Source organism: Mus musculus, chromosome 19, assembly GCF_000001635.26.
Source record: "Mus musculus strain C57BL/6J chromosome 19, GRCm38.p6 C57BL/6J".
Lineage (NCBI taxonomy): Eukaryota > Metazoa > Chordata > Mammalia > Rodentia > Muridae > Mus > Mus musculus.
In genome coordinates, this window is record NC_000085.6 from 26481203 (window position 1) to 26507899 (window position 26697).

General features: G+C 42.2%; 1 long non-coding RNA gene across 2 annotated transcripts; it reads right to left on the bottom strand.

The window, feature by feature from the left end:
- Positions 1 to 1112: 1112 nt before the first annotated feature.
- On the bottom strand, positions 1113 to 26697 carry Gm34808. 2 transcript variants are annotated; one of them, XR_877785.2, is made up of 6 exons: positions 26332 to 26697; positions 14439 to 14558; positions 13628 to 13758; positions 3966 to 4058; positions 3055 to 3130; positions 1113 to 2740 (listed from the first exon to the last, which is right to left on the bottom strand). It is a non-coding gene; the product is annotated as a predicted gene, 34808 (long non-coding RNA). The 2 variants fall into 2 exon arrangements; XR_386627.3 differs by having other exon boundaries at positions 13628 to 14558.

Genomic DNA, 26697 nt, shown 5'->3' on the forward strand with positions numbered 1-26697 from the left:
TTATCAAGGCATACAGAGACGTCAGAATAAAAGGAGGGAAATCTCATAGGTGTAGGGGAATGGCTCTCTTTTGAAAGATGCAGAAATTACTAAGTGGGTACCCACATTATCAATGGAGAGTTTGCTAACATTTTCTGAGTCTCCCCTGTTTTTAATGTGAGGAGTATTCTTTTAGAATAGACAGTGGGGGACATGCTCAACTACTTGCTCTGTAATTGTTGCCCTTTCCCCATGACATCAGGAGGCTACGACAGTCCTAAAGATGATGACATTTTTCTCAGTTAAAAATGATGATGGAAATACAAGGATTTCTCCTTTTTCACAAAGTACACCAGCATCTTTATTATCTTTCTAGAGAATTTCTCCCTTTGGAAAATTTAGAGGATAATTTATTGTCTTTGAAAACATTTAACAGAGATAATCTACCATCACCCCCCACCACAAACCTCTAAATTTTGAACTGAAAAATTATGTTTTTTCATTAATTTATTTGTTTACTTTACATCCTAATTTTGCAGCCCCACCTCTCCTCCCAGTCCCCCCTTACACAGTCCCTCCCTGACCCCATCTCCCCTTCTCTTCTGAGAAGGGGGAAGGTCCCCTGGGTCCCCCCACCCTGGCACATCAAGTCACTGCAAGACTAGGTGCATCCTCTACCATTGAGGCCAGGCAAGACAGCCCAGTTAGGGGAACAAGATCCACAGTCAGGAAACAGATTCAGGGGCGCCTCTGCTTCAGTTGTTAGGGGACCCACATGAAGATGCTCTGATCAATCCATGGTCGTCTCAACCAAAATCGGCATACATGTCAAACAGTATACCTGAGAATTTGTGAAATTTTGTTCCCATTCTATGTAGAAGGAAACTCAATCTTAGCCAGGGCAACTCCACGAGTTGGTGACCATTGACAGTGTATGAAGCCAGGTTTCTTCCTGTGTACAACCTTTCCCTGAAGAGACATTAAGCATAATTTGAACATTTTTTTAAAAACTATTTCCTCCTTGGTCATACGGATAAGCTCTCTCTGTAACAGACCAGCTTTACCTTGAAGCTTTTTGGGCAGATTATTTTATTGCTCATCAAGCCAAAAAAAAAATTGTTTTGTCAAAAAACTACTGCTCATCAATATTTATTGAGGCATCCCATTCAGAGCCCCAGCTCAGACTTGACTCCACCTCCACTCCAACAGCTGCACTGAGCACGCAGACTGTCTGAGCAGGGATTTCTCTCTCTCTCTCTCTATCTCTCTCTCTCTCTCTCTCTCTCAACTCAGTGCCACAAACTGGGTTACTTCTTAGCTGGCAATCAGCATTAGTCCAAGGACAGTCCTCTTTTATTTTAATAGGACAATGAGTGCCTATAACCCTTTATGCCAACGCAGAACTACAATTCAGTGTCAATGTAATAGGTTGAACTGTGCCCCCTAAAATTCATGTGCTGCGATCTTAGCATCTAGCCCCTCAGTATATGACTTTCCTTTAAAAAAAAAAAGATCATTATGGATAAAATGAGTTAAGGTAAGGTCTTTAGGATGTGTCATAGCCTAGTAATTAGCTCAGGGTTTATCTTAGTTGCTTTTCTATTGCTGTGAAGAAACACCATGACCAAGGCAACATATAAAAGGAAGCATTTGATTGAGGGTGTGCTTACAGTTTCAAAGGGTGAGTGTCCATGACCATTATGACAGGGAGCCCATGTGGCAGCAGGTAGCTATGATGGTGCTTGGAGCAGTGGTTGAATGCTTACCTCTGATCCACAAGCAAGAAGCAAGGAGAACTCATGATCCTGGAGACCTCAAAGCCTACCAATAATAGCAACACACCCCTCCAACAAGGCCACACCTCCTAATCCTTTTTGAAACAGTTCCATCAAGCAGTCACGCATAGGAGCTTATGGGGGCCATTCTCCCTCAAACTACCACAGGCTTTGTCATAAATTAATGTGAACGGGGTCCTTTTAGCAAAAGAGAATGAATATAAAGGTAATCAAACATAGACAGAAAACAAGGTAAAGAGACACAAGGAAAGCCGGCCCTTTCTCGTAGTCCTCATAGGAACCAATTTTGATTTAGAATGTCAGCCTTCGAAACTGTGAGATGAGAAAGCTCTGTTGATTAAAGTCTGTGGCGGTTTCTTTTTTGTTTGTTTGTTTGGTTTGGTTTGGTTTGGTTTGGTTTTTTGTTTTTTTAAGGTAGCCTTACCAAACTAATACCTGACATAGCCTATTTCACAGCCATCTCCTTCCTGGTTGGTCCTCCTGACTTCCTTTAAAAATCAACATATCCCAATCTCACACTCACCACTGCCTTTCTTTGATCACTATTTAGAACGATAGATCTGCATACACGTGAAATATGTCATTCAAATTTGTTTCGATTTGAGTTGTACAGAAAGATCCATACGGGCATCTCAAGGGTATGTTGTCTTCCGAATCTTGCTTTGTAGATTCGAAATGATTGGCTGATTGATCCATTTGTGTATAGCTGTGGCTTGTGCCTTTTACTGCCAGTTGGCATTCCACAGAATGATACCACCACAGCCTTCTCACTAGGTGGCCTCAAAGTAGTGAAGAGAATGCAGCCTCGCTCTCATGCTCCTCCAAAACGCTGCTGCTCTGTGGCCCAGAACCGAAAGCATCCTGCTGTGATAACTGTGCCTGGCACCTTCCAGCCTTTGGAGATTCTGTTCTGTGGTTGGGTTCTTCATTTCAACTCATAAACGTCAGTGGCAGAGCAGAGAATCCTGGGAAGGGGTAGACAAGAAGGATAAAGGAAAGTGCGGTAGACGTTGTGGAGAGGATGCTAAAATCCCTTCCCTGTCCCTGGCTTGCCTCCTCTGCGGGAGTTCTGCAGAGTTGAATCCCTTGGTGCCACAGAGCACTCTGCATAAGGGACAGGAGGGAGAGTCCCCAGCTCTATGCAGCTGGATCTGTGGGCTGGTTTCTTCTTCCCTCATACCGGAGTGTGTGTCTAGGGAGGGACTTGGGATTTGGGGACAATAACTGAAATAGAACTATCCTCTGAACTTAAAGTTAGACTGAGAGGAAGGCGACAGACCTGATAGCGCTGGGAACTGCTGACAGTCTGTTCTCCCTCCTCGGACCCAGCCCCCATTTTAAAAGATGATTTTCACCTGAAAGAAAAAAAAATGAAAAAAGATGTGTTTCACCTACACATACAAAACAATCGGAAAATATGCCTTTTCTTTACCATGAAACAAAACAGCCTTGTCTTCTATGCTGGCCCCTTCTGGACTTCACTAACAAATGGTGAGGAAGCTTTTCCTGTTGGCTGACCCACTACCTGGCCACATGACATCATTCTAACCAATGAGAGCAGAGTCTGAGTCTACAGGTGCTGTTGGGAGAGCTTTAGCTAAAGGGAAGAGAGCTCTGCTGCTTTTGCCTCATCCCTTTCAGGGTAGCCCCGCAACCTGATCTCCAACAAAATGGAGCAGCAAAGAAGCCTGAAGCAGCGGGCCTGACTTGACAAACCACTGACTTTCAGAAGCCAACAGCTGCCTTGCGTCGGAATTCATATTATGCAAGGAAGAGTGACAATTCTACATTTACCTCAGCATTCCTCGAGGTTCCGGTTACTTACTTGCAGCCAAAACAAACAAACAAACAAACAAACAACCGTTGAGTGACAGAGCCGGACTCGACTTCCGGAGAAGTGGGTGGGAATAAGTCTGAGGACTTCCTGCTGGAAATCTGCTTGTGGGGGAGGAAGGAGCTGAATATTCAAGTCTCTATGTATAAAGTGGAACACCTCAGCACTTTAGGTAGGTAAACTGAGGCACAAAGACAGAAAGTGCTCTGTCTGTGTTTCCCACAGTCTGGCAGAAAGTTGCCTCATGGAAAGCACTAATCCATGCCACATGTTTTTAAATGGAAAACAACCGAGGCTGGGAAGGGTAAATAAAGCCTGCACTCCCCAACTCCTAACTTCCCTTGCTCTTGGCTTACCTAGCTGGACACTGGATCATTTGATCACGCTTTGACTCCACTCTGGCAAAAGCATCTTCTATCCCAAAAGCTGCATACTGCTTCCATCACTGTCTGCCATGAAACAAGAGCGGTGTGCTTAGAGAAGCCCATGAAATAACTCTGAATGAAATGTTTCTTTTTCTTTTTTTTTTTTTTTTTTTTTGGGGGGGGGGGTTTTTTTCGAGACAGGGTTTCTCTGTGTAGCTCTGGCTGCCCTGGAACTCACTTTGTAGACCAGGCTGGCCTCGAACCCAGGTATTGAGAGAGACCCCTAAACATTGGCGATGGTGGAACGTGATATTCCTGTGCTTGCCTTTTCTTCCTTTTACAAGCGCTCTTTACCCCACAAACAGCTCACACTCTTCGGAAAAGTATATTCTTGGAATGTAATCTGGTGGGAAAGATGACCAAGAAATGACATATGGTACAAAATGATCTAATCGCTAAGGGAACAAATATGGAGCGCTTGGCTTAATCAGTAGGAGGGGGCAGTAGCATCCCTTTCTCACTGCATAGGGCAATGCTGTATGTTTTTCTCGTTCAGTTCCCATCGAACATTCTCAACAAAGCTTCACTGTGCTGTCTCTTCACTCTGTTCCCCATTCCCAAAGTGCTGGAGAAAATGTCACCCTAGGAACTTGCCATAGCAGAAGAGATGGAGATCAGGACTGCTTGTAAGGCCCACATGGAAGTTTAGATTACTGTTCTGGGATACTGTTTTCTCATGAATTTTATACCATATCACATTTCTACATGTAGACCTTGGCCTTAGTATCTGTATTTGAAGGCAACCTATGTTTACTATAACAAGTTATGTCTCATGAATTTGAAAGTACTGGAATTGGAAAGGACAGAGTACAAAGTCCACACTCGTGGACCTGACCTACTATGCACAAAGGCACCTTAGACATAGGATGTCTCCAAGCCAGCAAGAAACTAAGGGAAGAATAAGGACAAAAATCACAACCTGAAAAATATCAGTCAGGAGGAAAGATTTTGCAATGGAGGTACGGACAAGAGGGGGTTTCAAAGATGAATTTTGGATTGCCTAAACGGATTCACCAGGAGTGAGCAGTCTTGTTCGATGAAACTTTAATATCTAGATTTTACTGGCATGTTCCCGAATAAAAATAAAGATAGTACTTTAATTCAACATGTTACTATTTGGTTTTTAAAATCACCTAACTCCTCTTTTTCTGACTTTATCATAAAAAGTATTTTAGCACCCAAGATAAATGCTCTCAAATACAAGTTGAGTGAGCTTCTAATTTTGTGGTTTTATCTATCACAACCAGATTGTTCAGGTTTAGTCTCTCGATGAAAAACCCCTGATTTCAATGGGTGGAAACCTAGTTTCACATAACTGACTGAGCATTGTGGCAAACTCCACCTGGTAGCCGTCCTCCGTTTACTGCCCCTTGGAGTGGGGTCTTGTGAATCTTGTTAACTTCAAGCCTTCCCAGGACTGCTGAGTTTTATTTATCTCCTGAACCTCAGCAGCTTCTCTCCCTCAGCAAGGAAGGAACATTTTTTGTTAGGTCCAAAGGGAACTTGAGTTCCCAACACTCCAAAATGCAGTCCAAATATCCAGAAATGAACTCAACTTGGACTATAGAAGGCTTTCTGGTAGTTAGATAAAGCCAATATTCCTTAGGAACTTAGGAAGCTTGCTCCCCCTCTATAATAAATAAATAAATAAATAAATAAATAAATAAAAATAAAAACATTTCCCTTATCACTAGACAGGTGGCTCTCTATAGTGCCTACGAGCATGTCAAAGCCCCATGCTGGCCTCCAGGTTCCCTCACTATTACAAGTACTCGTTACATAGTTCAAAGCCCTTGCTAACATCCCAGCCCTCTCTCCTGCCCTACCCTAAACTTCCTTCTGGCTTACCAGCTTCCTCCCCCGCCCCCCAGGCACTCATTCTCCTTATTACCCTGCTATCTTTGACTTGTGGGCTCCCCCACCCCTCTCTTTTCCTCTGTTCCTCCCACTCTCCCTATGCCCCTCCCATTTCTCTTTCTGCTCTCCTCCTGCTCCTCTGATGGCCAGGTCTATCTAGTCTTCTGGCCATGTTCAGTTTACTTCTTTCTCTTGCTGCTCTGAACTCTTCCAGATGCCACTGGATGTCCTTGCTTTCTCAATCTGTGCCTCCCGGTGGTTCTGTCTCTCCTCTTGGGATGTCCAGATGCTGCAGATCACAGAGGTCAGGGAAAAGACCTGAATGAGTCGGGTAGGTGGTCTGCTTCTCCCTCTGGAGCATTAGATACCATTGCACTCCAGGCCCATTACATCACTAGGATGGGGTGATGTGGAGTCTGGGAGTAATGGAGTCCACAGAACTGCAGTCCGGCAGAGAATGCTGGGATAGTGTGTTGCAGCTCTTAGAAAAGGAATAAAGAGGTTCCTGTGCAGGGTCAAGTGGCCAGGGTCCTGAGCAGCAGCAGCAGCAGTGTCGGGGTTCATGCTCTGATGCAAGCCTCTGTAAGCAACGGGAGCCTGACCAGGTAGGTGGATCCCAAGGTCCAACGATGAGTGCTTTAGTGGGGAGAGAGACTTCCCCCAAGTGTTATAGCTCAGTAAAAACAGCCAGTCTCAGACAATCCTTGCTGAAATAGCTTGTGATCTTTATTCCATGTGAACAGGGACTATAGGCACCTTGAGGGGGGTGCAAATGGGGGTAAATGTAATTCTATTGGCTGAGGCAAAGGTGCTGGTGATGCTCTATTTGCATGGGGAAGAATCCCAGGTGCCGTGCTACATGACAGGCCACCTGTGACCACCTGGTTAGAGGTCACCAGGTTACGTGCTCCAAGGCAGGCACAAAACCAGAAGGGAGTTTGTCCCCTTCCTGCTGACTTCAAGATGAGATTTAAATCTCAAGTTTTGAGATTTTTGAGGTTTGAACATGCTCCACCTCGCCGGTCCCATTCCAGTTCCTCTGGTGGCACAGTCCACATGCCCCAAACATAACTACATTAAAAACTTTCCCCTGACCCATACCATGGAGAAGTCATGTTGGCAATTTATTCCATTTCCATTGTTAATACAGCACAGCTGTGGTGAGACAGAATTCCTGGTCTGCACCTTGCTGTCCTGTCACAGGAGAACCTTAAAGGGTGGGAAAGCCAAAGGCCATGTGCTAATAGCATCTAGATGCTAAGAGAAAGTGGAGGATAGCGCTATGTAGAGGAAGGATGTGGTATCCACCCTTTCTAAAGCATATTTCCTGAAGCATAGCTAGGTAAATAAAGATCAATTCTGAAGTGACTGAATACCTGATGGTAAGGGGCCTCCCTGTTAACACAACAGCCATTATTTCTGGCCAGAGGAAGGGTCATTCCCATGTGAAATTCATGGGTGGGAAAGGCATCAACTGATTGTACCATCTGAGAACTTTAAATTTTATCATCATCCATCATTGCCTAAGGCTGAAGGAGTTACATCCTCAGCTGACGACCTCAGCAAGGTTGTCATTCCCAGATGTTGCTCTTTGTGCTGGTCAGCCACTGAAGACATAGAAACTTCAACTGACTGTCTGAGCATCTAATGTCAGCTGACTAAGGAACTGAAACAATAGCAGAGGAATGGTGGAGAAGAGATTCATGGAGTGAACATAGGATAGGCTAGGAAGCTTCGGCGGGCTTTGGTACCACTGACCATCAATGAGGCAGAATACTTAGTGACTACGTTATTCCTAAGGGGTTCATCTGCAAAGCTAATACCACCAGGTTCTACATTAACCATTTTAGAAGAAACAAGCCAATCCCAAGCAGCAGATAGGACATCTAAGCAAGTTTTTCTGGCAAAGGAGTGCCTGCCATTAACTAACTAAGTTTATTCTATGTGGGCAAATGAAAACTAAGCCAAGTCCAAGCAACCAAGCAAAGTTACTTAGAAAATAAAATAAAATAAAATAAAAATTATACTGGAAAGGAGGGCTTATATGAGACATGCAGAACACAGAAGTGCAGCAAACATGACTAACACAAAAGCTGCCTTGAATTTTCATAGCAGCATGCCATAGACAGGTACACAAACTTATGTGAATAAATAAAGAGGGGACATGTCCTGAAAGCAATTTTCTCAGCATGGAAAGAAATCATTTCTCAGTGTGGAAAACAAAGAAGGCTCTAGCAATGAGAGCCCCTTGCAAACATAAAACTGTCATTTTCTTAGAAGGAGCAGACAATAGGTAAAACTACCCACCATCTTTAAAGTAAAAAGAAAAAAATTACTAGGATGGTTGTAGTTTAGGATTTGCAGAGAAAGAAATGAAAGCAGCCCCTTCCATAGCCCATCTGGTTAGCAAGTGCCTTCTGGCCCAAGATGCCAGCATCGAAGTTGACACAAAGTCCTTTCAGTTATTTTGATGCTTGGCTCCTTGACACATTATACAAAGCCCCATAGTGGCAAGAAGGATTAGAATATATAATAGGACAAAGTGACAATCTATAGATTAAAGGGGGGTATGGTTTTCATTTTGGAAGGGATGGTTACTATCCTTCATTTTCAAAGGGAATTTAGCACATAGAAGAAGAAGAAATAGGTCCAGTGCCTGCAGGATTCAATGCATGGGCTAAGCTGCCATGCCAACCAGCTGAATGACTTCAGATAACTTGGCAATCCTTTACCAAAATAATCTCTAAGAGGGCATAAAACTAATAATAGAGGACCAATTTTAATTTAGGATGAAATTTTGTGTCTAACAAACCTGGAAATAAAAATAAGTGACTGGTCTGTGGATATCAGCCCTTGTGGCATATTAGACACCCATCAATTTTAATCAAAATACATAAATAAATCTTAGTGCTTTTACTCAGGCATTTAGGGGTAGAAAATTCCTCCTCAAATTATCATGAACTTCATAAAAAAAAAATTCCTCTGGAGAGGTCTTGCTTTGTTTTGCTGTCATGTCAGAATGCAGATTTGCTTTTCTTGGACCATAAGCTTGGTCTCTGCCTTTCCCTAGTTATGAAGCGTGATTCATCACGTTTGCATGGATGTCTTCTGATTTGACAAATTGCCAAATCTGGAGCCTGGTTTTCCCAGAAACCTTTCACAAATATCTTCCCTGTTAACTACATCATCTTTTTGCCTGCCCACGATTATAACTTGGCAATTTGAGAGGCTCTTCCTGACTGTGATCCTAGAGAGGGAGGAAGATGGAGAGATGCACACTGTCCTTCACAGACACTCTGCCTTCGAGAGCAGGCGCCTCAAGAGATTGGGTCCAAATAATTCATTCTACAGATGATGAGCAAGTTGGCTTGTGAGCTTTGTGCATAAGAACATTATCAGGCTGCCGTCCTTCCCAGATGCAACATATCCTTTGAAAACCTCCTCTTATCAAAGTCGTATGTGAACATGAAAATGGTATAAAATGATTATCTATAAATAGCAAAGGCTTTTATAGATTTGAGAAAGTATTCCTTGTCCCCTCACTAAGAAAAGAGTTTTGTTTCGTTCAACAATCAATTTTCTTCCATTTTTTTTCTGTTATTCTACTTCCTATAGTACTTTTTCTTATGTTATTTTGTCTATTGTTTTGCAGAGGGTGTTTCTGTGGGTGCCATGCCATACGTGTGGAGATCAGAGGAGAGCTTGTGAGAGTTGCTGCTCTCTCTCCACCATAGAGGTCTCAGAAATCCAACTCAGGTCATCAGGCTTAAATGAGAATGTCCTACTCAGAGGCTGCCCTGCTGTCCATAGTCACTCCTAGTCTCAGCTCCAGATACTTGCATTGTTGTTGAGGAGAGATCTTACTTTTAATGAATTAGTTATCAGAGAACAGGTAAAGTTGCCTGTTTGCTCGTGTAGAACCAAGTAGGTTCTAGGGTTACATTTGTCTCTCAGGCATATCTAAGGAAACGATTACCATATCATACAAAGGAAAACGGGCCCTAGAATCTAGGTCAAGTGTAATCTCTGATACTTCACCAAGGACATCATGACACAACTTAGTTTGCTTCATATTTTGACCATTAGTCCTAAATATTTTTATATATTTCCCTGGCATGGTAGCCATATTTTCTTTCTCAGGGAAGAACTGTATGATTTCCTCATCATATTCCTTAGACTCCCCTTTTTAATAATTAGGAATTGTTCTATTCTTCCTCTGGAAGATGTTCTTGGAACTCATTGACTTTCCATAAAAAGTAGATTAATGGTTTTTAAAGCCTATTGAAACACTTCTCAGCCTGTGGTTCCAGTTCATCATTAAAGAAAACAAACCACTCTGGGTAACTAAAGCAAGGATGGATGCAAGTCATTCATTACAATGCACTGGAAGAACCTAATATCTACAAAAGATATTAGGTGGTATGACCCAGGGACAGTACCTGCAGAGATCCACTTCCACTCAGAACCTACTGAACTCATACTCCTCTTTTCTGACAAGAAGCCATTAAGTCTCCATTTCCACTGATGTTGTAGGGCTATTCCCACAGATATGATTGGGAGTCCTGCCAATGTGACTTGTCAATTGTGAAGCCTCTGCTAGATTAGGCCATCTACCCCCCACAGTTGTCACATCGTGTGAGCCAAATCAGAATCCAGCTGGTCGTAAAGTTTCAGAAAGGTGATTTTAGGCTTCGAGTCCCCGAAGTAAGAAGGGCGAATAGAGGATTGGTGTGAAACTGAGTACTATCAAAAATACATTGGAAGTAGGACTAAAGAGATTTCTCAGTGGTTAAAAGCAAGAACTGCCCATTTGGGGGACCTAGATTTGATTCCCAGGGCCTACACTGGGCAGGTCACAATAACAATTGCAGCATCAAGAACTCTGACACCTTTTCCTGGCCTCCACCTGTATCTATGGCCTACACACAAATGTACACGTATACATGTAATTAAAAACAGAACTCTATTTTAACAATCTGGAACAGATTTGGGGTATGTGATGGTTAGATTTATTTGTAAATTTGACAAAATCTAGAATCACCTGAGAGATGGATCTCTGGGCATACCTTGGGATTACCTTGATCACACTGGTTGATGTGAAAAGAGCCAACCACTGTGGGTGGCACCATTCCCTAGGCAAGGGGATGCTGGGATGGACTGTAGAAGAGTGAAGAAAGGAAGCTGAACACTAACAGGCATGCACTCATTTTTCTTTTCTTCTGAATACAGAAATAATAAGACAAGTTGAGTTACACTCCTGATGCCTTAACTTCCTAGGCACTGTAATCTAGAACTGTGAGTTAAATAAACCTTCTACCTTAAATTTCTTTTAATGGAGTATATTTTTTTACAGCAACAGGTAAAGAAATTAAGACACTGCATCTACCACCTTGGCAGCTCATTAATTTGTTTGTTTGTTTGTTTTTGTTTGTTTGTTTGTTTGTAGGCAGAGAGAGAGAGGAAGAGAGGGAGGGGAGGAAGAAGGGAGGGAAAGAGAGAGGGAAGGATTGTTCAAGAACTTTTAGTTCCCCGTTAATTTCCCAGAAATTACACCTGGCAAGAAAAATATTCTAAGCTTTTCTATATTGCAAAGTGTTTGTATTTCCCCCTTACATTTATCATTTATTTGGCTAAGTATATAGTTGCTTAAAATTAGAAAATATCACTCTAGTGTCTCCCAGAAACAAGATAAACTCTTTAAAAGAAAAAAACAAAAAAGTTAGTTATTTAACCTTCTAAATTGGAATGACTGGCTGGCTTCCTCTGCCAATTAGCTTTTGCTGCCTAACAAATCACCCCGAACTCACTGGCCTGAAGAGACTCTCATCATTAGTCCCTTAGTGAGAAAAGCTTTAGAATTGACCAGGTTTGCTGGACCTGAATAGTGTCAGGTGACCCCAGGTGTCTGGCCTGAAGCCCAGGGTGTCTGGTCTAAAGAGAAGGCATGTTTCTAATCTGAAGTGTCACTGAATCGTCTTATAGGCTAGCAGATCTTCCCATGGCAGTCTTAGTCTCCTCAGGACTTAGAAAGAGGATGCCTCCATGAGCAAGTTCACCTCTGCTTCCATGGTGTCTCTCTACTGTCCTATCAGCTAAATCAAGTCAGCTGTAGTTTCCCTGCTTGAAGAAATACATCGCTGCAGACCTTGCAGGCTTGGGAATGAAATAGAAGTGGAAAACCAATGCAATAAAATATTCTCTGGACAGACTTCCTTCCAACAGATCTCTGCAGACAAGTCTAGTGATAATCCATTTCCATAACCCCATCATTGCATGTTTTCTGTGTGCTAAAGATACAAACACAGCTAAGACAGAATTTCTGAATTAAGGTCACTGGGGTGAGGCAGTGTCACAGAAGTAACCTTTCATTAAGATAGCTACATGAACCCACCTCAGTTGAGAAAGACACAGCAAATAAATTAAAAAAAGAGCTCATAGCATGACGTTTGATGAAAACCAGCAAGCCCAGGCTTAGGCAACTGGCAACCTCTTTGAATTCCCAATACAAAGAAATACTCTTACCCTGTAAGTGTAGGGGAAATTAAACCCAGGAATCATCAAAACAAAAGGGTATCAGGTTAACCCTGCATTATACTGAAGTAATCTGTATAAAAATCCACAGAAGTAAATTCTATCATTTTACAGAAGTGATGTTCTAGGAAATGTTTTCCCCAAATGGTCCATTGCTTTATAGAGAAAACATTTTCAGATTACTAAGCACACTTTATTGAAAAAAAAAATCCTAAACAAGCCTGCATTCTAGTTAATGGAGAAATTAACTTATAATAGGAATTCTAGAATGGAGAATTCAAGTTATAAAAAGGCTTGGAGAGCATACTTTCTTGTTTGGCAAACAAGACACTCAAGAACCTATTTGGACTCTATTCATCTCAGGTGAGTACTACAGCCTACCCCAAATGTTTGGCCCTGTATCCAGCTCTCTTGGTTTGGCTTTTCTTTATTTCTGTTTCTGTTCTTTTCCAAGGAGAAGAATACACAACTCATGTTCTTCCCTCTGCTCTGGGAGGGCATGTATTAGCATTTTTGATCTGTGCTTAAAACAATTGCTGCTGCCCAGACCCTCCAAAATGACGGAAATACTTACAGGTTTCAGACATCACTGAGATGGTTGATTAAAACTTCTTTTCCTGTTGCACTTAGGTAGATTCTCCTACTTTATTCACCATCCATTTATTTAGAGACCAATTTATTCAGCAGGGGGTTCTTATACTTTTCTGTTTGTTAAATGTTGTATTGCAAAGTGATGCTTAAATAATAAATAATTCCTTTCTTCACAAGATTTCTGAACATGAATAGGATTAGAAATTTATTTTAAAGTCCATTTTATTGCTAATGTTAATCACCGCCAGATAGATTTATATGTACACTTTTGTTATTTTTTTTTTAATTTTTAAATATTGTGTGGTAGGGTTGCATGTGTGAGTTCAGCTTCTTTTGGATGCTAGAGATGTCAGAGCTCTTTTAGCTGGAGTTATATGGTTGTGAGCCATTGAGCAGGATGCTAGAAACCAAAAACAGGCCCTCTATCAGAGTACATCTAGTTAATCTCTAAGAGACCTCTCCAGCCTCAGAGTTTATACTCTTAAAATATATATCTTGAGAGCTGGGGATGTAGCTCACCTGTTAGAGTGCTTGTCTAGCATGCTTGAGGGCCTAAATTTGTTCCCCACCCGCTGCAAGCAGGTGAACAAAATAACACAGAGACAGGTACATACCTGTAAGCTCAGCACTCAGGAGAAAGATGTGGAAGAGTCACAGAAAGTGTGAGGCCAGGCCAGTCTGGACTATACCATGAGATTCAGCCTTTTTTAAGAAGGGGAGCACTGTAAAGTACATTGTGAATGACCTGAGAAATTAGAGATTTTCATTGTAAAAACTATCACCAAACCCTCTTCCTATTTTCATCATCGTGTGGCCTATGATGCTCTTATGCAAAAACAAGTGGAAGTGTGTGTGGGTGGGGGGCGGACCACACTACAATAGTAAAAGCTGTTATCTCTGGGCAGTGGAAAACTGTCCCCCCTTTCTATTACTTTCAGAACTTATCAAATCATCTACAATCAGCACATATTTTATGTAATACAATAGCATATCAGGGGAGACAAGTACAGCTCCTGGTGGCTTATCATGGCAGACATTGTTTCTTGCTTCTAGCAGTCTGCACAGGTTGTTCCTATTGGTATCCTTCCTTCAGGTATAATTCAGAGACCCAGACCCTCTCCACTTTATGGCTGTGTGGCTCTCTACAAGTGACCCCTGAGTTTCTCTCACTTCCCGTATCTCTTCCTTATTCTTAATTAAAACAGTGTCCTGTCAAAAGAATGCATGATGCCTACCTAGAAGTCAATCACCACTTTTGTCTATTTCTCTAAATCTCAATCATTTGGCCACTCTTAGTTTTAAGGAAATCTAGTGTAGTTGTGTGCCTTGTAAACAAAAACAAGCGCTGGTGACACACCATAATCTACTCTTCTGATCACTAAAATCATAGCTTTGTCCTCATTTCCACATGTAGAATGCACTTACCTTTTTCCTAGAAGACTTGGTCTCTTATTCTCTTCACCTTGGCCAATAATGAGGCTCCGTATTAATCACTATCTGCTGTAAATTGAAGCTTCTCTAATAAGAATTGAAAGATACACTTATCTATGGGTATAATAATAACAACTCATTAGGAATTGGTTTAATCCTATGTCTTAGCTGCATAATAGTAATAACTTCCCACATGACAACCCTAGAGTCTACAGCCTGCCTTCTCTTAGGTTTTTAGCCCAATAATATGCAGGCTTTGAGTTTTATATAATATAATCATAAAGTAGGTGTTTACTCCCATGATGCCCATGCCACTATTGCATCAGTGGGCACACCCCGCAAGAGCGGTAATTATTATAGCTCACAAGGTCCACAGCTAGATAAGATTAATGATTACATTTCTCCTCTGGTGTTATGCCATAGCACCTTTTAGCACTATGAAACCAGCCAATTGGAATGAGGCTTCCAGGTCATTTCCAACTTGAGTTCTTCACGTTGTGTGATTTGTATATGTGGTTTCTTCAGTAACAAGGCATTAGTGTCAGGTTCTAGAGTGTATCCAAAAATATTAGAAATAGCCTGTAATGTTTGTGGGAGTCTATGGGACCTTGCTAACCAACAACTCCAAAAGAACTAACCCAGTCTATGGGATGCTCATCCAGAAATGGAACATCTATAATGCAAAACACACACACACACACAAGCTCATGGATCTTGTGGAAGAAGGGATGGAAATTTAAGATTCAGAGTCAGTGGATGACAGTAGGAATACAGATGCTTTAGATACAACAGAGCAGTTGCATGTTTGAATTCACAGTGGTTATAATAGATCCACAATACCCGAATGGCAAGGGAAGCTATGCACAAAGTTTTACCCATAACCAAGGAGGTATTAGCAACTGACAGCTGTTAGAAGAGGGAAAGTCCATTTTGTTTAAGAGTGTGACCCCTTGTAAGTTGAAATCCAGTAGAAGGTATCACATCCAAGAAGATTTAAGAGGCATAAACTGAACTATCCTAGGTTAAAGGGGGGGGAAAAAGGACATAGTTAGGTGAGTAGTGGGTAGGGATGGAACATATACACAATTATTAGAATAACAGGAATCATAAAAATTAAAATAATAAAATAATTTTCTCAAAAAGAAAATCTAGAGAGACAGTCAAATCCCTGCCCCACACACTGTTTCCAGCTCAAGATCCAGAAGATGTACAATCTTCTCATGTTCCAAATGTGGCTCCTGTGGTCTAGCATCTTTTTCAAAGATTTATTTTATTTTTTATGTGTATATGTCTGTGTATATGTACATCTATGCATATTTTCAGGTGCCCACAGAGGTCAGAAGAAGGTGCTGGCTCCCCTGGACCTGGAGTCTCAGGCAGTTGTGAAGCACATGATGTAGGTGCTAGAAACCAAACTCAGGTCCTAAGCACAAGAAGTAAATGGGCTTTGCTATTGAGCCATGCCTCCAGCCCCACACCCAGCATCTTAGAAATACCAGTCACATCTCTCTACTTATCATCCCAGCTCATCCACACAACAAGCTAAAAGAGGTAGAACTCGATTAAACACTCCCATGTACACCATGGATAAGTGGGGACAGGGCAGACAACATCACCACCATCTGTAGAACTCTTTAAACCAAAACTCAAATCCCATGTTTACTAAACACTAACTTCCCATCTGCCCTACCTCTGGCACCCTGCCAGACTCTTCCACAATACTTCTTATTTTCGTGCTTTTGATCACTGCAGGCAATCCATATTAGTGACAGTATATGGTATTTGTTCCATTTTGTCTGTTTTTTAAAAACATATAAATAGAAGATATTTTTTAATTTAATTTTGTAATTGGATATTTTATTTATCTACATTTCAAATATTATCCCCTTTCCTGGGTTTCCCTTCGCAAAACCCCTATCTCACCCCCCTTCCCCTACTTCTATGAGGGTGTTCCCCCCATACCTACCCACTCCCACCTCACTGCCCTGGCATTCCCCTACACTGGGGCACTGGACCATCACAGGACCAAGGGCCTCTACTCCCATTGATGCCAGATAAGGCCATCCTCTCATATGCAGCTGGAGCCATGCAAACCCCTTCAGTACTTTCCCTAACTCCTCCATTGGAGTCCTCACAATATCTTAAAGATTCAGTGGACAAAAGTACTTGCCACAACATCACAGTGATGTTGGCAGTCATGGGCTCTATTTTGAGTGTCAAGGGAGAGAGGAAACAATTTTGGTGAACATAGTTTCTACCACAGATATTAAGATTAAAAAAAATTATGGGGATGGAGAGTTGGCTCAGAGATTAAGAGCACTGTCTGTTCTTCCAGAGGACCAGGGTTCAGTTCTCAGCACCCACATGGCAGATCATCACTTGCTATAACCCCAGCTCCAGGGGATCCGATGCCTTCACACAGGCATACAACAATGCACATAAAATAAAATAATAAGTGAATCATTAAATATATGTTTTACATTTTGGGGATATAAGACACATACTACCAAACTCAAGTAAAACTCAGAATACATCTCATAGGAGTTAGCTTTCTCCTTCCATCATATGGGTCCCAAGGTTCAAGACTGGCTTTTTAGTAAGTCCCTTTACCCATTGAGCCATCTCCTGAGCCCAGGGCTATATTTAAACATTTTAATTCTATGCATACCCTTTAACCACTAGAAGTTCTTCCCTTAGGTAAACCTCCAAATCTAGTAGTATCTGTCCTTTCTTCTCCCTGCATCATGGGTGTCATAGTCCCCTGAGTTCTCAGATTAGACCCAAGGGGAGCACTGACTAGTTTCGGAGACACGGAGTGAGAGGTAGTGCACCCTGGATTCCGCAGGAGGACACACATTCAAAGCAAATGAATTATTCCAATATAGACAAGGCTTTTGTGTGGAGGCATGTCCTGTACCTACCTCAGCTTCCATCCTGCTTCCTCCCAGTTTCAGCTAGTTTACCACTGGTCTCACTCTCCCTTAAAGAAGCCCACACTTTAAAAATTGTTCTTAGATACACCATGTGAGTGTGCCTTCTGTTTCTGTATAAATATAACTAATGTGTCCTCTTAGAAAAATAGTAGAGTTCTGAAAAGCATACAAAGATGTTCACGGGCTGAAGAACTTGCTGTGACTTCTAGAAGTCCATGCTTCTACAACAAGACAGTGGCTAACTACCATCTGTAACTCTGTTTCCAAGGAGATCCAACTCTTTCATGGCACTGCATGCGTACAGTGCAACAACATACATGCAGGTAAAACACCCATACACATAGAATAAAAGTTTACAACATATCAAAATTAAAATTATAAAAAAAACCCAAATATTGTTCAGGACATCAAGAGTCACACTGAAGAAGCTCTGAAGCCAATGGTCTAATAATCAGAAGCCAATAAATACGTACATGAGGATCATGACATTAAAGAATGCACACCCTAGTATCAGAGGACTTCTTTTCTGATGCTTTCCCGAATAACCTTGACTCTATTCCAGAAGAACTCTGGGCAAGCTGTTTCTTGACTTTTTTTGGTACTCCATCTCATTGTCAAAGAAGTTTCCCCAGGAAAATTAATTGAATAGGGATGAGATGTTTGCACCTAAAGGAGTGGAAAACATAGCTTGCCTAACATTGAAGAAAGGTAAGAGTGCCTGAAGAATAAAAACACGAGGCAGTGAGGGCAACCTGAAGACAGAAAGGAGGTGGGGAAGCTGCTCAGAAGTGAGTGGAGAGCTTTTTCAGGTGCACGCCGACTGTACACGTGTCCCCTCAGGATCGCATTGGAGAACCGTGTCACCATCCTAGTCAGAGCTCAGGATATCTTTGAAGTTTCTCCACACTTAGCATGTAGAAAAGAAACACATGGGAAGCCCAGGTGGCCCACGTTTCCAATTGCACATTCACTCGATAAGAGAGCCTTAGGAATTTGCAAACTGGGTATAGTGATAACACATGTGTAGTCCCAGCACTCAAGAAGGCTAGATGGGAAGACTTCAAGCATGACGTCAGCCTGGGCTCTGGAGTGAGACCCCAGCCTCAAAACACAAGGGACGGTAGAATTTTAAAAGTCTGAGGACTTTACAGTCTGTGTGATTGTTGAACCCTTTAAAATTTTTATTTCTTTCCTGTGTGTATGGGGATGTCACATGCCACAGTGCACATGAGGGGGCCATCTCAACTTGTAGGAGCTAGCTCTCCTCTTCTACCCAGAGAGTCCTTGGGGAATTAAACCCAAGTCATGGGGCTTCGAGGTAAGTGCCTCTACTCACTGAGCCATCTCACCAGCTTAGTTTTGATAGTTTTTTAAAGTTATGTTTTATTTTTCTCCTTATAAAATTAAAACATCTTTGAAAAATTTAAAAACCTACATGGCGGGGGGGAAAAAAAGAATAAAGAACTGAATGGGATAAAATGAATATTTACAGCATCTATTCAACGTATGTTTATTGCACTGGGGATACAGCAGTAAATAAAGCAAAATCTTTGCATTTGTAGTTTCAGCACTCCAGTGGGAGAGGGCTGAACCGGGCCATGAGTAGCATTGTAAATTAGTAATAGCATGGCAGCCCTGAAATGTAGAGCTAGTGCATGAAGGGCGATGTAAAGACCGGCATTCTCGGGAGCCATCTCTATGGAACAACATTTGAATAGAGATGATGGTGGCTTCAACCGAGAGAAGAATGTGGCAAGGAACCCAGCCATGAGGTTGATCTGGGAAATAGCAGGTCCTCATAAAGACAGCAAGTATGTTATTCAAAGACGGGAGCATGTGAGACAGACTTGGTAAGTGGAAGAGGCTTCATGAGGCCAGCGGGTGAGAAGCAGGGGAGTACCCCAGCCTGGGAGGCCACAGCAAGAACTTTGGTTGATATTCCAAATAAAACAGGGCATCATTGGATGGTTGAAAAGTGGAATAACATAGCCTGCTTGACATTTCAAATAGCTCACTCCATCTATTCTGTGGGAAATATTACTAAACTTTTGTTTACAAATTTTGAGGGTTTTTCTTTAATTTCTTTGATTTTTCTGTCTTAACAACAGGCATATTTTAGTTTTACATGCAGACCATAAAACATGATATCACAAAAGGACAACTGTATTCATTCTTTACTGCCACCCATCAAACTATCTCAAAACTCAATGAAAACCTCAAATACCTGTTATCTTGTAGTTGAGGTAGGCTAGAAACACACAGGGGAGGCCTGGCTAGATAGCCCAAGCTTACCTGCAAGCCAATGGCAGGCAGGCTACAAGCATTTCTGGATTCAGCAGGGAAATGATCTGTTTCTGAGCTCTCTCGTGTACTATGGGCCAGCCTCAGGGCTAGAAACCATGGGTCCTTTGTTACATGGTAGCTTCCCCCCAGAGTAAAGGTATCCAATAGAGAGAAGAAGATGGTTTCTCATCCAGTTTCAGGAGCAAATATAAATACTATCACATTCTACACACACAAGGGAGTTCTCCCCAAGGATACCAATACCAGGAATCTAGGGACTTCTGCTATATCATGGGAGGATCCAGCCACAACAGCCATTTCCTCTAAGCAATTTGACCCAGTGAGGCATAAGCATATCAGAATGCAAGACTAGTTTCTAACATATGCCTCTGACAGACTTGAGCACTGCCCAGTGCAGCCAGCTGCTGGCTTTTCTCCTTGGGTTGACTCATTCCCTTGGTATCCATGCCAGACTGACATTATGTTCTTCTTCACTCCACACATTATTTTTTTATATATACATTGGTTAGGCTTGTGGTCTGCCCACCCCCTTTCTCTCTCCCTCCCTTTCATGAAAATCTCATAATCTTGATAGACAACCACAACAAGGAGGAAGCACTTTCGAGCTGTTTATCTCCTAAGATAGCCTGATAATAGGATCCCAGAACACCCACAAACCCAGCAGACACGAGGTCAAGCAGGCTTATGGGAGAGGAGGGATCAGAGACCAGAGAAGAGGAAGGGAGGAACATATGTTTGCTACTGCCTTAAATAGTTATCTCAGTTTGATGGTAAAGTGCCTGAAGGCAGGTATCAGATGATCCTCAGAGCTCTGTAAGCAGATTCCACAGTTAAGTAGTTCCCTGCAGACGCTGCTCCTGTACTAAAAGCAATTTGGATTTCTTTTTTAAAGTAGCAATAGGGACTGGAGAGATTGCTTAGGGGCCAAGTGCACATTTTGGGTTCATTTTGGTTCCCAGTACACACTACTCATCACTACTGGTTGGCTCATCTATGACTCTCCAGCTCTCCGTCATCTGGCATCCTCTTCTGGCTTCCAGAGGCCTTGCACTTCATGCACACGTACATGCGAGTGCACACACACACAAACACACACTTTCACACACACGTGTGTATGCAGACACACACAGTAAAAAAAAATTAACTTTTCAAATCTTAAAATAGCAGTAGAAACTATCTGAAATTCAATCTTGTTTAAACTCTATCATTCTTTTCAACTCAAAAATAAACCTTCAGAACATGGCTTCTCTTTCCTGATGTGCAGACCTTCGCTTGGCAAATTTCTAAATCTCCATTCTTACCTTTTAACACTTGGTTGCCCTTTCTAGACCCTCTTCCACCCCAAGGGGCTTCATCTCTAGCATACAAGTCACTATGCCTTATCTAAAATGGTTGGGATGAGTGTTCCTGATTTGGGGCCATGTGCACACACGTAATGAGATATCTTAGGGGTGGGACCCAAGGCTAAATGTGAAGTTGCTGAAAGTGATTTTATAAAATGTGTTCATAGGCCTGTGTTTTGACTGCACCTTGTCACATAATACTAGGTGCCAAATTTCTACTTGGGACATTGTGTCTATACTCAAGATTTGGTTTAGGGTCAGATTTCTGGTTTTAGAGCTGCAGATTGGGGTGTTCAACTTGTGGGACTTTATACTCTGATTCTTGGTAGGTCTCAAAACGGAAGTTCATCTTGTCTCTTAAAACTATTTTAGCCAGGGATGTTTATAGACAATGCTCCCCACACCAAATTGCCGTTTCGAAGCTGTCTTCTCCAATGGGAAATTCTTAGCCAACAAGGAGTATGGAAGACAGGAACTCCCTGAAATCTCAGAAGATACATTTTATAAGAGCCTAAAATTAAGCAAGAATCAGTTTCTTTATGGTAAATGAATTTGAAAGGAAGTGTCAGAATGGACTGCCCATTATCTGAATCACTTATGAATACATTAGCATTAATTAATATATACATGCGCTTGTTTTACATTAATTTGTGCCGGTGAAATCTATGTGGGCCGACCATCTGCCTAAGGGCATGTACGAAGCATTCCCAGAATCTGCTCAGCATGTACAACAAGATTCACTTTTATGTTGTCTGACCATGTTTGGACAAGAGATCCTTCTACTACTCAAACAATTAGGAAAAGACTTGTTTACAGGGAAAAGGACTAAGACAAGAAAATGATGGTGTCAGCGGTTCTTCTATGCAAGTCCCATTCAAATGACGTTGTGTTTAATATTCGGTGACTCTGTTCCGGCACTTTACAGCTTTATCTGTTTGTACTGATGCTGGAAGGAAGAAGAAGCTACGGCCATTTGTTCATGTGGCCCCAGGTACTTGGCACAGGTGATGAATGTCAGACTCAGTGACCCTGAAGGTATGTAAATGAGTGTAATTCCCTGGAGGGGAAAAGAAACACAGGAAGATTAGTGTGTCCAAAATCATGGAACCGGGGATACGTGCTCACACCAGCGTCACTCAGGAACAACTGCTTTTTGAGAACATGGGCTGGCTGTTCACCAGACAGGGACCCGGAGACTGAAAAGCTCAAGTTGTTCCAAGTCCTTTCTGAAACCAATAGGGGAACACAGACATAGACAGGTGGAGGGGAAAACAGAAACAGTAAGTGGGGCTTTGGAAACATATGTGAGGGTAAGAAACAGAACTGAGAAGAAAAGTAAGCTAAGGAGAGGGACACGGAAAAGAAACAACTAGAGAGCTACTGGAGAAATGTGCGCTCTCTACGACAAAAGCAATAAAAATGAACAACATTCTTGAAAATTTCTGTCAGTGAACAACCCAAAAAATTAGCATGGTTTTATTTTATTTTTTGATCATCCAGAGCTTCTAGAAGGAAAAGAGAAGGAAAAATTACTTATGTCTTCTATCAGGTGCACAGGTCTCCTTATTCCCTGCAGACAAGTCAGAAATGGATGTGCCACTGTGTACCAGGGACTCAACTAATATTCTTGCATTATTATAACACAGTCAGGACAGTTAGCTGACTTAGGTAAGAATCCCAAGAATAGAGTAGGCTTCAGGTTAAGTGTGATCGGGGTGCATTGATTTTCCCATAATTCTTTCTTTTCTGTTCTTTGGGTACCAATCTCATCCTCACATATCACACTTCAGCAGCTGCAAAGAGGTATGTACAGACCAAGTCACTTAGAACACCTATTAGTTATACAAGCTAATTCCTCCGGTCCTGCTTATAAGAGTCTCCAGGCAGTTTGATGATTAACTGCAGAAGTCCATTGGACTGGATTGAGAAATACCTAGGTACCAGAGGAAGAATTGGTTTTGGGTGTGACTACAGCTGTGTGCACGCACAAAAGGTTAGCATGTGAATCTGAAAGAGGAAGTTGGGCCCTTAATGTAGTTGAGCTAGGGACTGAGATAGATTAACCAAAAATGCAGATTGGTGTTCATCATCACTGAAATGTGGGGTAGTCTGGCATCCTGTCTTGGACTTAGATCTCTAGGTTTGCTGGGCTTTGGGACTTCTATCACAGTCTCCTTCCCACATCCTCAGCCTTTTAGTCTCAAACTCAGTTACCTCCATGGTCTTCCTGGCTCGGAGACTTTGGAACTTAGATGGTACTGTGCAATGCACATCCATCCCAGGGTCTTCAGACTACATGTGGTCTCCAGGGATGGTTCTCAACTGCCATAATTGCAGCAGCTAATTCCTCTAATAAATCGCTCGTATACCCTGCTGGGTTTGTGTCTCTGGAGAACCTTGAATAATGGAGTACTTTTTATCTTTTAACCAGTAATTGTAAACAGAGAACTGATGTCTGCCTTATTGTTTTGTCAACTTGACATAAGCCAGAGTCATTTGGGAACAGGGACTCTCAACTGAGAAAATGCCTCTATAAGATTGGTCTATAGGCAAATCTGTTGAGCATTTTCTTTTCTTTTTCTTTATTTAAAATTTCTTGATGTGGTATTTTTATTATGTTTTCCCCTCCCCTAACTCCTCCCAGATCTTCTAATCCTCTCTACCCACCCAACTTTATGTTCTCCTACTCACTTCTTTAAAAAGAAAAAAAAGGAAACTTGCAAAAAATAAAGACAAAACCAATGTTCACTCCACCCTCTCAGGGCTGGGACCCGATTTGGCTTATGCCTGAGCAAATCTCTGTAGGTCACATGTGCACAGTCCTGCTACATGTGAAAGGCACTGTTTCACTGCAGTCCTCTGTCACCTCCAGCTCTCACAATCTTTCTACCTCTTCTTCCACACAGATCCCTGATCCTTGAAGGGAAGAGTTTAATGAAGACATCCCATTTAGGACTGAGTGCTCCCACATCGCTCACTCTCTGCACATTTCCAATTGTGGGTCTCTGTGTTAACTCCTACTGTAAGAAGGAGCTTCTCTGACGTGGGTTGGGCAAGCACTCCTCAATGGGTAGAGTGGTATGTCATGAGGCCCTATTTCTTTGCTATGTTCCTTTAGCAGCATAATAGTAGTATGGTTTTCTTCTAGGCCAATGACCAATCTAGTCTCAGGTTTTTGACAACTATACCAGTGTTATATATGAGTTGTAACACGTACAAAAGACCTTAAATCTAATTTTAAAAGGTGATTGGTTACTGGCATAACAGTTGTGCCACTGTTACACCAGAGTATCTTGTGGGAAGGTTGCCAAGGAGGGTTGCAGGATTTGTAGCTGAGTGATATTGATGGTAACATTCATCCTCCGATATTGTGCAAAGAACCTCCCAGTACCAGGAACGATGCTCAGTAGGGGTGGAGCTTCTAATTAAACACCAGCTTGTTAAGAATGGTTTTGCTTGACACTGAAGGCAAGGCCATCCAGAGACTGCCCCACCTGGGGATCCATCCCATATATAGTCACCAAACAAGGATGCTATTGAGGATGCTAGGAAGTGCTTGCCGATGGAAGCCTGATATGGCTGTCTCCTGAGAGGCTCTGCCAAAGCCTGACAAATACAGAGAGGGATGCTCCCAGCTAACCATTGGAATGAGCAGAGGATGGCCTTTTTTGGACATCAGTGGGAGGAGCCACCCTTGGACCTGAGGGTGTTCAATGCCCCAGTGTAGGAAATGGAAGGATGGGAAGGTGGGAGTGGGTAAGTAGTTGGGGGAGCATCCTCATAGAGGCATGGAAGAGGGGGTTCCTGAAGGGGAGACTTGGAAAGGGGAAAACATTTAAAATGTAAATAAATAAAATATCCAATAAAGAAAAGAATACAAAATGGAAAAAAAAATGAAAAGAGAAAGAATTTTCTTGCTTCATGGATAATGTGGATGTTGCCAATCCTGGGCAAGCCACGAGGAGCAATTCCATAAGCAATGTTCCTCTATGGTTTCTGCTCCAGATTCCTAGAGTTCCTGCCTTTGATGATGGGCTATGGTGTGGACCCAGCAGCTGAAGTAAATGCTCTCCTCCCCAAGTTGCTTTCAGTCATGTGTTTTGTACAGCACTAGAAAGCTTAACTAATACAGAAGTTGTACCAGACAATAGGATATGGCTGTAGCAGACTGGACCACATGTTTTGGGAAGATTATGAAAGGACTTTGGAACTCTGTGCAAGAAAAGTCATTGAGCGTTCCAAGTTTGGTGAGATGTTGAGGATCATGCTGAGAGCAAGTCAGATAGAGAGGCCTGGCTTGTGAAGTTCCAGAGGAAAGCAAAGACTACATAAGGGCCATTTGGGGGATGTTATGTGTTAATAATCTGTGGCGTCTGATCAGCTACATCTCAAGAGTTGGCTGGGATTAACAAGTATCCACTGGAGTAAAATCTTCGCTTTACTAGGATAATTGATATCGGTTACCTAAAGTTGAGAAATGACTGGTGGTTAAGAAGAAGCAATTATTGCTGAGGTAAAATCTTTGGGGAAATGTTTCCTCAGAGACAGCACACAGAAGCTGAGGTCCAGAGGGGGCAAAACTCTCAGGTAGTAATGGCTTTGAAAACATGAAAAGGTTGTAGAGAACAACAGTTGAGGCTTAGCACTGTGATAGGCCAGGAGAGGCCACTGGTGACAGTGAAGCCTCAGTCACAAGCTGTATAGGAAAGCAGGTCGAGCAAGCTATGAGGTGGAAGGCAATAAGCCCCACCCCTCCATAGCTTCTGATTCAGTTCTTGCTTTCAGTTCCTGCTCTGACTTCCTTCAATGATGGCCTGTGGTGTGAACATGTAAGCTGAAATAAACCCTTTCCTCCCCAAATTGTTTTTGCCCATGGTCTTTTATCATAGCAATAGAAACCATAAATAAGACAGCTCACTTATACTGGTAACTTGAGCCTCATCTACATGGCTTATCTCTAGAGTGTGGTAGAGCATTGGTTCCCTAAAACGGCCTAAGTGTTGAATAACTATGGTATTAGACAAAAGTCAAGGTACTTAATTAAAAATGGGTGGTAGATATCATCTGTCTGCCATAGGAAGTATGGTAGGTTTTATGATCTAATTTAATTATCTTTACTTTCTCTCTATCCATGAGAGTAGTGCACTTTCTAACCTATACCAAAACTGAGGTCAAGCAGGTGGCATAACTGTCTCTGCCCTTGGCTTTGGGTTTGGTCATATGACGTGGCTTGGTCCATGGAATGTCAGCACATATAACACAAACCCAGTAGGATTAACTGTCTCAGAGTTCTGCCAGGTAGCTTACCTGTCCAAAGGGATGAGAGACATGTGAGGTGTACCTCAACTTAATCTGCAGTGTGAAGGCGAGCAAGGCCGGCAGTCCTGTCCTCTGGCAGCCAGCCCCCAGCCGACCTACAGTCTTCTGAGCAGCACCGAATCACAGGCGTATGAAGCTGACAGCTCTGAGCGTTTTTTGATACACACAGCGTTAATGTGACAAGGCTTGGTTACAGAACAACTAATTCAATTCAAAGTGTGTTATTTTCTTCCACGACAGCAAGGCATTGCTCTGTCCCTCCATTCTCTTTGGCTGTAATCTAGTTTGGGACTCAGCTGAAAAAAAAAAAATGAAGGCTATGGCATTATTCCTCCATTTTCAATCTCGAAGAAA